Source organism: Schistocerca americana, chromosome X, assembly GCF_021461395.2.
Source record: "Schistocerca americana isolate TAMUIC-IGC-003095 chromosome X, iqSchAmer2.1, whole genome shotgun sequence".
NCBI lineage: Eukaryota > Metazoa > Arthropoda > Insecta > Orthoptera > Acrididae > Schistocerca > Schistocerca americana.
In genome coordinates this window covers 822,994,877-823,011,507 of record NC_060130.1, presented here as the reverse complement: position 1 = coordinate 823,011,507, position 16,631 = coordinate 822,994,877, and the positions used below count along the sequence as shown (strand labels likewise).

Genomic DNA, 16,631 nt, shown 5'->3' with positions numbered 1-16,631 from the left:
GTTGCCATACTCTGTTCATCATAAGAATAAACCTGATGTAAAAATTACGCCATGTATTCTTCCGAGTTTGCTTGAATTTCATTGGATTTCGTTTCACGTGGAGCGGAAGCCAGTCGGTGACCAGTCCAGTCAAGTACGATCGTAAGGATACGTTGTATGCTGTGCATGTGTATTATCGGAGCGATAACGCGGGACAACAGCTTTACCGGCGCATTAAACTTGCGCAGCACTGGCCAGCCAGCGGTCCAACTAACGTGCAATGATGTGAGCATTGCAGTTCAGACTTAAAAACAGACAATATATCTTCGAATATCATTTAATTTTTAAAGAGAATGAAATAATATTCGGCAAAATTCCAGCACTACCACGCCCTTCTTATGTGACTAGACGGAAACCATAAAATGCTCTCGTTCTCACCTAACATAGTATTCTAATTACAAACAAGAGTGATGAAAATTCCTAACTTAAACACAGGGTAATTTTTCTGAGCGAGCAATGTGTGATGCAAAAGCACACTGCAGGGATTTCACAGTGTTGTTGAATACTATAGCCACTAAAGGTTTTAATTACAGTCAGTCGTCTATTACTCTCTTAGCCAACCGAGCGAGGTGGCGCAGTGGTTAGCACACTGGACTCACATTCGTTCAATCTTGCGTCCGGTTATCCTGATTTAGGTTTCCCGTGATTTCCCTAAATCGATTCAGGCAAATGCAGGGGTGGTTCCTCCGACAGGGCACGGCTGACTAAAAAAAATGGCTCTGAGCACTATGCGACTTAATATCGGAGGTCGTCAGTGCCATAGAACTTAGAACTACTTAAACCTAACTAACCTAAAGACATCACACACATCCATGCCCGAGGCAGGATTCGAACCTGCGACCGTAGTGGTCGCGCGGTTCCAGACTGAAGCGCCTAGAATCGCTCGGCCACACCAGCCGGCTAAGGCCGACTTCCTTCACCATCCTTCCCTAGACCGATGACCTCGCTATTTGGTCTCTTCCCCCAAATCAACCCAACTCTCTTAGCTCCTTCCTTATCCGAATCCGAGAAATACATTTCAGATCTGGAACTGACATCTGCTACGTTGATAACGAATCGATCAACAACAAAATCCACGAAGCCAACCCGGCGCCGCATTTTCTCCTTTTCTTTTATGACGAGCCGTTCGGCAGTGATGTGAAAAAGCTGCGTGCGTTAGTTCCACTACGTCTGGCAGCTTAACACTTTTGTTATTTCTCTGGTCGAATCCCTTAAACTGACACCAGATCAGTTCTGTTGGGTTCATATTGTAACGGTACAGTGGAAAATGTAAAAATAGAGCATTTGCATGCTGTGCTCGATGCTGTGAAATGGTTGTTTCTCATGTTTCTACGACGCTTATACGCATCTGTGGTATAAAACAATGGATATAGCCCAAATAAAGAGTATTTAGTTTTTCATTTTTGCCTTAAAAATTAAATGGTTATATTTTCTTATTTAACGAATCTTTATTAAGTGTTTCAGAAAATATCGACAGTTGAAAATTTATATCTGAAATGAAAACAGGAATTTCGCCTGCAATATTTAATTAGAAACAAAAATACGTGCATTATCCATAAAAATGGTGATGAATTTTACAATTAGGAGATGTAGGTATTTCAAATTGAACGAGAAAAAAATGACTTAGGGGAGACTTGAACCAGCGAACCATAACCTGCAATAAATTATTTATCTATTACTGTCCTGATTTTGCTATGCATTTCAATATGTACTCCTACGTAAATTGTATCTAATACAGTCTCTCGGAAAACTTCAAAGCTTATTATCTCTCTAAATTTATGGAAAACGTTAAGACTATTCTATTTCTGGGCACTTTTAACCGTGTTCCACATGCGTGTTTTACTACAGAACAGGAAGCAGTCCAGCCATTTTCACACTGCGTATTAACAGTGCGAAAGTCGTAAAGAGCACAACAGTGCAGACAGAGGCTGTGACTGTACACGATTTTTGAAATAAAAGCTACTTAGCTAAAGCATGATTACGAAAAACGTTGATGGCTGTTAACAGATCTGACTATCTTGAAGTTTCATTTAACGTAACTTAGTAATAAGATATCTAATACATAAGTAGGACCTACTTCCAAGAGCGTAACAACACTAGTGTACGTGTGCTACGGCTTCTGAATAATCATCGCGTTTGTGTTTGTTTACATCAGGTTTATTTTTGCGATGAACAGAGTACTGTAGTTCGGTTTTTGTCACCACGGACGTTTCGGGATAGCTACGATTTTACATTTGCTTCAATTCACGAGTGACCCACACAGGGATCGCGTAAATTCCTATAATTCCAGTGTGGAACGGCCCCCTTTACAGTAAAGTGTGCGCACCACAGTTATTTCCAGTTAATGCGTAATTTTTTCACTTCTGATTCTCGTGGAACGAGTTCTTTAATGACCTCTTAATGCGTGGCTCGCATGGCCCAGTTCACACGATTTTTTGCAATTGAATTTAACGGTTCACAGAACTAAACGATATAATCGATATTGATCAGGAAGAGTACTGAGTCTCTACTGCACCTTTGCCTTTCTGGCAGCCAATGTCGCTGTTTGTACGAATTAATTACCTTTTCAGCTGTTTATCTCACTGCCTTGGAATGACATGTCAAATACCATTGTATAAATGACATATGGGCGACAAAACCAACTAACTTTAAAAGTTACAGTATCCTGTAATTAATAATTAAATATAATTATAACAAATGATCACATTATGAGATATAAATTAAAATAAACACACAGAAATGAGAAGCAATAAGTAATACTTTCATTACGTCAATCCGTCACACTGTACTTGAATCTCAGCGAAACGGTACATGTGACGCCCCTCCGTACAGATTAAATGCAAACAGTAGGATATACCAGGTTTGCGACTTAATAGAAAATTCTGGGACAGACGGGGCGCAGTTCATTAACCTGAATAGAGGGTCATTTACAGACGCTGAAGTAACATCCGGTAAGATCCAACCGACTGAAATAGGTCCGTTGTTATTCGTTTTACACATTTATGTCTTAGCGGATAGTATTCAGGCCGTTAACAGATAATGCAGTACTCAATGAGAACATTCTGTCGGATAAAAATGCAGTAATATCCAGTTGTATCTTGACAAAATATCAACACGGTGGAAATAATTATTAATGAAGAGTAATGGAAAGTTGTGAACTTCATGAAACAAAAAGTGTACGATCCTTCGATTACAGCGTTAAGAAGCACAACTGCGAAATGCTATGAGATAAAAAGAAACCCTGCGTGACAATAAAGAATGGAGCACTCAGAAGATGTGTCCGGATTTCAGTGTAACTTCTTACCATTCACATACACACCATCAGCGGGTATGTAAATGATTAGACTCGCAATTCTCTGTGACAGCTAGAATGGCCACCACAGTGCATTAGTGTCGTTCGTGTTTAGTGTGTATAAGAGGTGTGAAAAGCTTCAGATGTTGAGTGGTCACTGCGAAGGACACGGAGTTACCGCGTACGGTACTCGTATGAGATAGCGTTATCAGTGCGTGACAGAATTTGACAGGAGCCTCAGTGTGGGTCCCCAGTTGAAGAATTGGTCGAATCGTGCAATAGCCAGATTTGTGGGAAGTCCTCATATAAAAGTGGCCCGATCTTGGGAACATGAGGTTAGGCACGTTCGTCAACGAAGTTCCGCGCGGCCACGTCTGACCACGCGATTCTGCACTATCCCGGATGACAATTGTCGTCGTGTATGGTGCCGACTTGGGGGGGAGATCCCATTCTTGCAATGTTTTGCAGAGGACAGCGGTGTTAATCCTCTTGTCGTGGTGCAGGGAGCCATCGAGTATGACCACAGGTCACGACTGGTACTGGCTGAGAGACCTCTGACTGCACAGCGGTACGTCACGGACATCCTGTGCTCCTCCAGTGCGACAGAATCGTGCCATTTTTAACAGGGCAATGCTAGTCTGTATGAACTGTCTGTTTGATACTGAGGTACTCCTGTGGCCAGCGAGATTCCCGGGTCTGTCTCCGTAGAACGTGTGTGACCGGCTAGCAAGTCAACTCCATCTCAGTGCCATTTACAACAGATGTGGACCGGCTTGACTCTGGAGACGATACAACGCCTTTATAATGCACTTCCCAACAGAATCGGTGCATGTATCTATGACATAGGGGTAGGGGGGGGGGGTGCAACGTCTTATTGGTAAATGGATTCATACTAATAATTTCTTTGTAACTTTGAATCGATTTTGTAAACACATGTGGAGTTTCATTTCGTTTCCTCCTCCCCTTCTGGGTGTGCGTATTGTGTATTGAACCGAGGACCTAGTATCCCTCAATGGTTCACAACCCCACAACAGGCCAAAGCAGTCCACCCGCCTCAACGCTGCCCCACACCGAACCCAGGGTTATTGTGGGGCCTCCAGTGGACCCCCTCCCTCCTTCCCCCCACCCCCCCCCCCCCCACCCCACCGGGAACGTCTCATACCAGACGAATGTAACCCCAAATGTTTGCCTGGCAGAGTAATTGTGGTGTACGTGTATGTGGAGACAGTGTTTGCGCAGCAATTGCGGACATAGCCCCTTCCGGGTGCTTCACCTTTTCTGTAAGGCAGTGTATTTGAAAGTAACATCGTGTAGTAATATGCAATGGAGCGATCACGTAGGCTCAGTTGCAGGAAAAGCAAATGCCAGCTTCCGATTCATTGGTAGGACACCGGGAGCTACAATCTGTCTACAAAAGAGATTTCACGTCGGCCTGAATTCGAGTGTATGGGACTTACACTGAGGTGACGAAAGTCACGGAATACCTTCTACTATCGTGTCGAACCTCGTTTTTCCTGGCGCAGTGCAGTAGCTCGACGTGGCACGAACTCAACAAATTGTTCCAAGTTCCATGCAGAAATATTTGCCCTCGCTACTCTCTAGCTGTCCATAATTGCGCGAGTGTTCCCGGTGCACGACTTCGTGCACGAACTGACCTATAGATAACATCCCATAAATGTTCGGTGGGATTCGTGTTGGGCGATCTTGGTGGCCAGATCATTCGCCCGAATTGGCCAGAATTTTATTCAAATCAATCGTGATCAATTGTGGCCGAGTACATGGCGCATTGTCATCCATAAAAATTCTATCGTCGTTCGGGAACATGAAGTCCACGAACGGCTGCAAATTGTCTCCAAGTAGCCGAACATGAGCATTTCCAATCAATGATCGATTCAGTTGGTCCAGCGGACCCTGTCCATTCCATGTAAACACAGCCGACGCCTTTATGGATCCACCACCAGCTTGCACAGAGCATTGTTGACAACTTGGGCAGGCCTCGCGGGGTGTGCTCCAAACACGAACCCTACTGTCAGCTCTTACCAACTGAAATGGGGACTCATTTGACCAGACCACGATCTTCCAGTCGTCTAGTATCCAACCGCTATGGTCGCGAGCCCTGAAGGGACTGTGCGGACAAAGTCCTGCTGTTAGCAAAGGCACTCGCGTCGGTCGTCTGCCGCCATAGCCAATTAATGCCCTGTCCTAACGGATACGCTCGTCGTACGTCTCACATTGATTTCCGCCATCATTTCTCGCAGTGTTGCTTGTCTTCTAGCACGATAACTCTACGCAAATGCCGCTACCCTCGGTCGTTAAGTGGAGGCCGTCGGCTTCTGTGTTGTCCGTGGTGAGGGGTAGTGCTGAAATGTGCTATTCTCGGCACAGTCCTGACACTGTCGATCTCAGAATATTGAATTTCCTAACGATTTCCGAAATGGAATGTCCCATGCATCTAGCTCCAACTACCATTCCGCGTTCAGAGCCCGTTAAGTCCCGTCGCGAGGCCGTAATCACTTCGGAAACTTTTCACATGAATCACCTGAGCACAAATTAAAGCTCCGTCAATGCACTGCTCTCTTATACGTTGTGTACGCAATACTACCGCCATCTGCATATGTACATATCTCTGTCTCATGACTATTGTCACCTCAGTTTATGTCACGTCAAGTCGAAGTAAGAGAGCACGTCAAGTCTGTACATAGATGAGCAGAGTGAATGGTCAGTGGTTTGTCTGACAGGTGAGAGAGTGTAACAGAAATATCGAAAAAACGTAACTGACTGGTATTCGACGAGGAAAGGCACACAACTCGCGAGAATCTGATTAGAAAACTTTGACAACAATCTTTCGTAGGGTAGAAACTGCGAAATTTCTTCAGCCCTCTACGTACCAAGCCCGTAAAGATCGTACACATCGAGTTTTTATTTTATTTATTTGTCCTCTAGCTGTCCACCTATTTAGCCAGTATTTATAGAGTTAGGCAAGTAACAGCTCCCACAGGGGCGTATCATCAGTATTCCATCCGTGAATGCAATGGGAAGAAACCTTAATAAAAAACGGGAACATTTCCAAATTCAATAAAACTAGAAGCGATGAAGGAAAGAAATTGCATTCATAGTAATTGTATCCTTACAACTCTGCCATTTACGAAACATTGATGGCATTAATCATTTTTTTTTTAATTATGTCCTTTAGATGTTCATCCTCCTGTACAAATACATTCGTGAAATCTGCTGTTGAGATTCCTCATTGACCGCTGCAACATCTCACCTGGGATATGTGAATTGCATCCCGAATTCTCTGTTTTAACTAATCCAGGGTTCTTGGTCGAGTCGTGTAGCCTTTGCTCTTGAGGTAGCCCCACAAGAAAAAATCACAAACGGATAAATCTGGCAATGTAGGGGGCCAGTGAATGTCACCGAATCGTGAGGTCACACGGTTGCCAAACAATTCTCGCACATATGCCATTGATTGGAGTGCAGTGTGTGATGTCGCTCCGTCCTGTTGAAACCACGCTTCTTGAACTTTTGTTGTTCAATGCGGGTGTAACGAAAGTTCGTAACATCTCCACGTAACGATCGGCATTGACAGTAATTGTGTGTCCCTGTTCATTTGCGAAGAAATACGGTCCTATAACCCCATGTGATGAAACACCACACCATACTATCACTTTACTAGCGTGTAAAGGGCGCTCGTGAACGTCATTAGGATTTGTGTTTGCCCGGTAACAGTAGTTCTGTTTATTCACATAATCTGTGAGATGAAAATGTGCTTCATCTGAGATCCACAACTTGTTTAGAAATTCATCGTCATTGTTTATTTTTGTTGTCAGACTCCTAATCGTAACCGATAATCGTTGTCCTTCAATTGTTGCACCATCTGTGGCTTGTAGGGATGACATTTTAAATCAAGATAAAGAATTCTGCCAAGACTCTCCCGGGATATTCCAACCACTGCTGCTTGCTTACGAATTGAATGCCGTGAGCTCCGTAAGACAGACTCGCGTGCGACATCAATGTTCGCTGGAGAACGAACACTTCTTGGTCGTCCTGTTGGCTTCTTCTTGAGGGCAGATCCAGTCTCTTCAAAGTTATTAATCCAACATTTTATCGCGTCTTTCGACGGAACGGCATCATGACGTCCTAAATTACAAAAACGTCGAAACTCCCTCTGCGCCGCTACCAAACTATCATTGTTTTTATAAAACATTTTTATGGCTAACGAACGCTGTTGTCGGTTCCATTGATCCATGATTACTGAAATGGCGGTCTGTTTACTCGCTAACTGCCACGAACCCGCAGTGCTGCCACCTGCCCACGGATGCCACTGCTCATTTCAAACATTCCCGTTATTCTGTGTCACCCTGTATATGCTATAATAAAAAGTACACGCTGCCACGCACTTCACAGGGATTCGCAGAGTATTGATGAAGAGCATTCTCTGACCGTCTAGGAGTAGTGGCCGTCAATGTGACACTGGGGTCAGTTTCGCGATGCTTTACCGTAATAATACAATGTGAAATATCGAAGCAGCTTCTTATTTGAGGCCGCGCCGTGTCTTCCGGAGCTGACGTGGCGCTCACCGCGCCTGAGATATTACGGCACTGCTGTCAGAGACTGCCACTCAAGCTCGCCTCGGTCGTCGTATGGAGGGTGTTTCACAATTCGTGTTACACTCTTCTACAAGATGTAGAGATGAATTTGTAGATGAAGTTTTACGTAGGAACACACGTCCGGAAACGCCATCCAATGACGCTACAGAGCGTCAAAGTTACAGACGCTGGCACCTGTATATATATGTATATACAGGGTGATTCCGTGATTATGTTATAAACTTTCAAAAGTGAAGGCCGCGCGGGGTAGCCGCGTGGTCTTGGGCGCCTTGTCACGGTCCGCGCGACTCCCTCTGTCGGAGGTTCGAGTCCTCCCTCGGGCATGGGTGTGTGTGTAGTCCTTAGCGTAAGTTAGTTTAAGTTAGATTAAGTAGTGCGTAAGCTTAGGGACCGATGACCTCAGCAGTTTGGCCCCATAAGACCTTACCATAAATTTCCAAAAATTTTCAAAGGTAATGGAGACGGATAAATGTACCAATTTGAGGTAAGCGTCCCTGGTTTGGAAATGAATGAGTCGTAAGTTAGAAGGGAAAATCATTCTGATACAGCTGACAGTACAATACATGTATCAGTATTGTTGCTACTAAAATTGTAGGGTTTGCAACTTTCAGAGGTGGTAGTATGGGCCAAGAAAAGAAGAAATATCTAGTAAACATGGGCTCGAAAATGCATACCTGAGGAGCTCTGAGAGCTTGTTCATCTTCGCTACTGTGAAACACGTCTCCTGTTGAACAAGTGCTCAAGGTATGCATTTTAGAGCCCATGTTTACTAGACTTTTTTGTTTTGGTCCATACTACCGCCTCTGAAAGTTGCCAAACTCTACAATCTTAGCAACAACAGTACCGGTACATGTATTCCACCTCTAGAAGTGTGTAACATGAACAGTGAAACACCCTGTACATCTGGCAGGGCTGATGAGGCAAGCACTCGCTTTTCGCTCCTGTCTATCGAGACGGAACCGTGGATTGTGGAACATTTGTGGTTGCAGGCGTTGCTTCACGAACGCAGTTCCGGCACACGATTTGCTGTAGTCGCCGTGCTGTCACCCCTCCATTCGGGCGGAAGGAGCAGACAGTCTTACCGTTGGGTGCCGGAATGAACACCGAGCATGTGACTGAGACTCTTTCTCTGAGTGCGGTTAGTTTATGCCCAGCTTTCTTGCAGCTGACAGATACAGAGGCTGACTTTCGAGGCTATCTATAGTAACTCGAAAAGTGATAACTCAGCAACCCTATAGTCGAAATATCCGTAATAAAATCGTACGTCATGACTTAGTTCGTCCATCACTACGCAACGTATTTATCAAAAAGTAGGGAACAGTGGCGCAAATAGCGTTGACTTGAAAGGGAATAAATCAATTAGGTCTTGAATTAAAGATTGGTCAGCTGTCTGGGAACTACACTCCCGGAAATTGAAATAAGAACACCGTGAATTCATTGTCCCAGGAAGGGGAAACTTTATTGACACATTCCTGGGGTCAGATACATCACATGATCACACTGACAGAACCTTAGGCACATAGACACAGGCAACAGAGCATGCACAATGTCGGCACTAGTACAGTGTATATCCACCTTTCGCAGCAATGCAGGCTGCTATTCTCCCATGGAGACGATCGTAGAGATGCTGGATGTAGTCCTGTGGAACGGCTTGCCATGCCATTTCCACCTGGCGCCTCAGTTGGGCCAGCGTTCGTGCTGGACGTGCAGACCGCGTGAGACGACGCTTCATCCAGTCCCAAACATGCTCAATGGGGGACAGATCCGGAGATCTTGCTGGCCAGGGTAGTTGACTTACACCTTCTAGAGCACGTTGGGTGGCACGGGATACATGCGGACGTGCATTGTCCTGTTGGAACAGCAAGTTCCCTTGCCGGTCTAGGAATGGTAGAACGATGGGTTCGATGACGGTTTGGATGTACCGTGCACTATTCAGTGTCCCCTCGACGATCACCAGTGGTGTACGGCCAGTGTAGGAGATCGCTCCCCACACCATGATGCCGGGTGTTGGCCCTGTGTGCCTCGGTCGTATGCAGTCCTGATTGTGGCGCTCACCTACACGGCGCCAAACACGCATACGACCATCATTGGCACCAAGGCAGAAGCGACTCTCATCGCTGAAGACGACACGTCTCCATTCGTCCCTCCATTCACGCCTGTCGCGACACCACTGGAGGCGGGCTGCACGATGTTGGGGCGTGAGCGGAAGACGGCCTAACGGTGTGCGGGACCGTAGCCCAGCTTCATGGAGACGGTTGCGAATGGTCCTCGCCGATACCCCAGGAGCAACAGTGTCCCTAATTTGCTGGGAAGTGGCGGTGCGGTCCCCTACGGCACTGCGTAGGATCCTACGGTCTTGGCGTGCATCCGTGCGTCGCTGCGGTCCGATCCCAGGTCGACGGGCACGTGCACCTTCCGCCGACCACTGGCGACAACATCGATGTACTGTGGAGACCTCACGCCCCACGTGTTGAGCAATTCGGCGGTACGTCCACCCGGCCTCCGGCATGCCCACTATACGCCCTCGCTCAAAGTCCGTCAACTGCACATACGGTTCACGTCCACGCTGTCGCGGCATGCTACCAGTGTTAAAGACTGCGATGGAGCTCCGTATGCCACGGCAAACTGGCTGACACTGACGGCGGCGGTGCACAAATGCTGCGCAGCTAGCGCCATTCGACGGCCAACACCGCGGTTCCTGGTGTGTCCGCTGTGCCGTGCGTGTGATCATTGCTTGTACAGCCCTCTCGCAGTGTCCGGAGCAAGTATGGTGGGTCTGACACACCGGTGTCAATGTGTTCTTTTTTCCATTTCCAGGAGTGTATATGCATGTGGAACCCAAAATATTTCTGATCGTCGGGACATTCACGAAAGTGGTAGAGTATGTAAAGAGTGAGAAAGCTGCCAACATCTCCAACCTTGCTGCTTGCGACAGGCCATATTAATACATCTTTCTGCTTCCACAGCATGACAGTTGTAGCATGTAGACAAATGCTGCGACATTTTTATGTTAATCACTAATAACGGTAACACTAATATTTACAATAAAACAAAAATCAAGATATTAAAAAAACTTGATGAAATAGAACCAAGATAACATCGCTGCAAACTACTGCCCAGCCGTCAGGAGAAGAGGTTCCAAGAACTTTGCCCTGCTGTACCAAAATGTAAGCAAAATACGTAACTCATACATGGCCCGTATATATACTAATATGACATTCATGTCAAGTTATCAGAATGATGAGTATGACCATGGATACTTGGTATAAAGCGATTCCCGATGGCTAACACTACACATTGAATTCCGTCTGGAATTACCGTAGTACAGACCCTGTAACACGATTTTTCACGTTTTCAGGGGTCGTTTGTCTTTCCCTCTAATCTTCTTGTTTTAATTTTCTCCACAAATAAATGTTCAGAGGTGTTAGATCTCGTAAGCATGCAAGCCATTTTGTAATTCTCGAACGACCGATACCACAATCTCTAAATATTCTCAGAATGAGATTTTCACTCTGCAGCGGAGTGTGCGCTGAAATGAAACTTCCTGACAGCTTAAAACTGTGTGCCGGACCGAGACTCGAACTCGGGACCCTTGCCTTCACAGAACAAGTTCGGAAGGTAGGAGACGAGGTATTGGTAGAATTGAAGCTGTGAGGACGGGTCGTGAGTCGTGCTTGGGTAGCTCAGTTGGTAGAGCACTTGCCCGCGAAAGGCAAGGAACCCGAGTTCGAGTCTCGGTCCGGCACACAGTTTTAATCTGCCAGGAAGTTTCTATATGTTCTGTTAATGAGGCCTAAAATTATTTTTGCGGAATGGTCGGAACGTGCTTCATTTTGCTGGCCTTATGTCGAGTGAAATGCGTTCGCCATATCTGCTACCAACAGTGGGTACTTGTGCCAATTTAGAGCCCGTCAATAAAACTGGGACCAATGACACGATTCTTGAAAAGCCCGCACAACATGTTGGACCCAGGTCGTTGTTTATCAATTTCTCTCAGCCACTGTGGATTCTCAACTGACCAGTACTGCATATTGGGAAAAATTGATTTGCTCTTCGCAATTTCGAAAGTCAGTGCCACGAAGTGTTGATGGAATGAAATGTTGGAAGGATGGTCTCTCCTTTGGCTGCCCCCACTGGCCAATCAAGCGGCCTGGTAGTGACTTTTGAACTGTGTATGTCTCTGGTCAGTTGCTGTTCCTTTACGTTACAGCATTTTATTCTCACATTTCCAGTTTCTTTCTTTCTTTCTTTCTTTTTTTTTTTAATGTTTGCAGATACAGTCTGAACAGGTTCAAGAGCAAGTTGCCTGACTGCTTCAACAGCAGAGCGTAGGCTGTTGGGATTCAAGCACAGATTGCGTGCTTGCTTACATTTGGTACAGCAGGCCAGCAGGGACAGCAGCAGAAGTTCTCTTCAAAGGCTCTTCATAATGCCACAGAAAAAAGTATACAGTTCCACAAGAAACTAGTCGGTGTCTCAATGCGGCAGTTTGTCTCAATTCGGCAGCTATAAGCGCTGAAATTACTATCGTACAAAAGAAAATTCGGTACAATGGCTGCTATAACTTAAGAGAAAACAGACCCTAGATATTTTTTCTATTGTTCCCATATTTCGGGTGGAGCGCCTTGTCACAGCCTGTAGAGCAGCAATTAAACTACGGGCACCAATACAGGGATAAAGAGGAGTTGAAACAAGCGATAAACATGTGTTCCGTATGCTAAGGTAATGTTAATTCAATTTAAGACGAAGATGATGGCGAAAGAAACACTAATGCTGTGAATATAAAGGTGATTCAGAAGTCATGTTCCATAGGACAAGGTCTACATTGATGATTCAATAGTCTTGAGCCATAGGACGAAGCCCTATTCAGAGACAGGAACGATTGTTCTCAGCAAAAATGCCTAGTAAACATGGGTTCTAAAATGCGTATCTTAAGAGCTGTGACCGCTTATTCATCTTCGATTCTGTGAAACGAATCTCTTCTACTGCAAGCTCTTCGTTTTCCGTACTTGGGAGGGAAGTAGTATGGACGAAAACAAGAAAAATCTGCCTGGTCAACATTGAATCTAAAGCGCAAACCTTAAGAGCGACGTGTACTTGTTCAGTAGAAGAGACGTGTTTCACAGTAGCGAAGATGAACAAGTGCTCACAGCTCTTATGGTATGCATTTTAGAGCACAAGTTTACTAGAGGTTTTGCTTCGAATGAGCGTTCCTGTCGTATCGCTGAATACGGCTTCGTCCTGCGGACCACCAATGTAGACACCGTCCTGTGGGACACGACTTTTGAATCACCCTGAATAACAGAGGTAGCCTGAGAAGCGCATGACGCTTCAGCTACTTGAATCCGTTTTCTTCCTCGATCTCGACAGTTCCATTGGAACTAATATTTGCCCAGAAATCAGGATTTCTTAATGCAAAGCGAACATCTGTGAACAGAGTATCACTGTTTAGAGGCGACGTTCCAATGGATTGCTCCTCCACTTTCTTATCTGTCCATCGTCTTTTGCTGATTTTACGCAGGCAGAGAAGGTATGGCCCACGTTCCGTTATCAAATGGATCGTGCCCATACTTGGGGTAACATACTGCAGCTTCATTCTGCCTGGGAGCAGTTGATGAACATTGTAGCTAGTGTCGTTGTTGTGACAATCTCTTTACCATGTACCGTTTCTCCACGGCTTTAGTTGAGCCCTAAGCCACAGAGGAAGTCATCTTACACTCTAATTTGTGTCTTCTTCTCCCACATGTGTAGCCTGCTACAAAAAATTTTACGATTTTTTTTAAAAAAATAGGGTCTTTCCTATATTTTACCCAAGCACCGTCATTTTAGCGATTATTAAATATATATATAATGGAAAACCATACGTACGAATTTTTAGCCCCTATCATCCCAATTTTATTACAATGCATAATGATGGGCTACACAGACGCACATCTTGGTTATTCTGCTCATGTCGTACGATTTGACCCGGTACAGTGTAGGCCTGTATGGGATACTACGAAAAACAGACAGTCTACAAAGGAGGCACTTGTGCGTCCCATTTTAGATCATTTCTCATGAGAGTGGCACTCACACCAAATAGGACTAACACGGAACGTTGAACGTGTGGAAAAGAGGACAACACGAATGCTTACAGATTTGTTTTACTTACGCGAGAGGGTTACGGGAATGCTGAAAACGTGAACTGGGTAGGTGAAAACGTTCCTCCTAAAGCCTACTTCCAAAATAGTGGAGAACCTTGGACTGTAATTGAGCCCCCTACATATCAGTCCCGTTGTGGCAGAAAGGAAAAGATTAAACTAATTAAAACGCACACAGGAGCATTTAAGCATCATTCTTGACAATTGTGTTGTTTTGGAAAACAGTCTTACGCAAACAGAATTTATTTTTGTATTTGCCCAGACATGTTTCGACACCTATGTGTCATCTTCTGTGGTCAAATTTTTATTTCTGTAAACTATAATGTCAAATTTGTGAAGAACCTCTACCCACGAAACAGTTCTTCACAAATACACAATAATTTTATTCATGGCTAGTTTGCAAATGACATGTCAAAAAACGACGAAAAAGGGCACAAAAACCGATGTATAATAACGCAGTTCATCTAGCGATGTAATTTAAGGTGAGCGTGTTAACAAAACAAAGCAAAAGGCACATGTTGTAATTCTTAGGCCTACAATAGATAAATTATTATAAATTTGACATTATATTTTACAGAAATAAAAATTTGACCCACAGAAGATGACACATAGGTGTCGAAACATGTCTGGGTAAATACAAAAATAAATTGTGTGTGCTTGAAAGACGGCCGCGGTGGTCTCGCGGTTCTAGGCGCGCAGTCCGGAACCGTGCGACTGCTGCGGTCGCAGGTTCGAATCCTGCCTCGGGCATGGATGTGTGTGATGTCCTTAGGTTAGTTAGGTTTAAGTAGTTCTAAGTTCTAGGGGACTGATGACCACAGCAGTTGAGTCCCACAGTGCTCAGAGCCATTTTTTTGTGTTTGCTTAAGGCTGATTTTCAAAACAACCCCATTTTTAAATCGTAAACACGGAAAAACATCAAGAGAAGCTTCAAAACTTAGTAACATGAATAATTCTTTACCTGCCCCATCGCGGTTGGAACGGGAAAAAACCCTAATATGTAGTACAATGCCAAGTACCCTAGCCATGTAGTTCACAGTGGTTTGCAGAGTACGTATGTATACGTAGATCGCGAAAGCGATTGACGCTTGAAAGAAGATGGAATTTTCTGGACAAAATTATTCACGACTGTGCGGCCGAATCTCGATGTCAAACGGGCAAAATGTTTCATCAACCAATCACCCCATCTGACAAGAATATATCCTGTTACATTGTAAGTTGCTGGTTGATGTGATTGCCGGTAATCCCTCTCGCTTGTTCTTTAGCTCACGTGCGCCGAATCGCGATAATGATAACACAACGACAAAAAAAACTTTTGCTTTATGTTTCGGCAGGTTCAGTTCAAATACAACAGTGCCGCGTGATTTTCGTCGAGAGTACTGCACTGCGCCCACCGTAACGGGCGAACGAATCTCGCGTCGAACGTCGCCTCATCTGACGGTTTGTGACAGACTGTGTGCCTCCGCTTCCAACAACGCTGCCTCAACTGCGGCGCCAAACGCCTACAACAGTGGACGCAGACAAGCTCGCAAAAGTGTGGCACGAGTTTGACCGTCGTCTGAATGTCTGTCGTGGGTTCAGTTACATTTAAGAATGGTCTATGAAATTTTGATCCTAAACGTGATTTTATAAAGTACCCTAAAGTTGTCTGTGCATGCATGTATCTGTATATCCTTGTAAAATCGGATGGCTCTTTGAAGATAAAAACTTTGCAGTCCTACGTGTAAGATAAAATTCACCCACACCAAGTAGTAGTAGAAAAAGGTGCCGATAGAAAGTGAAGAATCGCAAACAATTTTCTCATCCACCACACTTCCCTTTGTGTCTGCCAAACGATTCCACAAATGTAACAACCAGAGAAACGAGTCAGATGAGCCAGGACTCGCTTGTCCTAATGGCCGGGAAAAGGAAGTAATATTGTGGCGGGTGCGAGTGTAATGAGGAAGGTGACGCAGCACCCAAGGACACACTGCGGAAATACCTGCCGTTCCCTTGCGAGCCGTTTCCTTGTTCTTCACCCAGACGGTCTTATTTTTAAAGACAGTTAAGGTGCTTTTTTTGTCTATTTCGGTGTTATGTTATGCCATTTCTGGCGTTATTTTCTGCCAATTTCTGAGTTATTTTTTGCCGATCTTGATATCAATTTCTTGTGGCTTATTTTTGAAGTACCACATGTCTGTTATTCTAGTCTTACTTGTTTCAGTGTGAACAAAAAAATGAAAATATACCCACCAATTACATTACATTTATTGACATGAAGACCACATTTATTAACACAATTAAGAAAGGGATCTATTATATTAAACCCATTGAATCTCACAAGTTAAACAGAAAATAACTTTGCTACCATATACTGTTAAAAATATTTCCAAAGAAAGCATTGTCGTAAATTAAAAGTTCTCTTCTCAGACATTATGGAGGCGATCCGTCGACACTTCGGCCGGTCGTTGTGACCGAGCGGTTCTAGGCGCTTCAGTCCGGAACCGCGCTGCTGCAACGATCGCAGGTTCGAATCCTGCCTCGGGCTTGGATGTGTGTGATGTCCTTAGG

The 16,631-nt window shown here is 44.7% G+C and overlaps 1 protein-coding gene across 1 annotated transcript in view; it reads right to left on the bottom strand.

The window, feature by feature from the left end:
* LOC124556338 (zinc finger protein rotund-like) overlaps positions 1–16,631 on the bottom strand; it is a 499,810-nt gene that overhangs the window by 19,774 nt on the left and 463,405 nt on the right. The gene's annotated exons all lie outside the window — the stretch shown is intronic.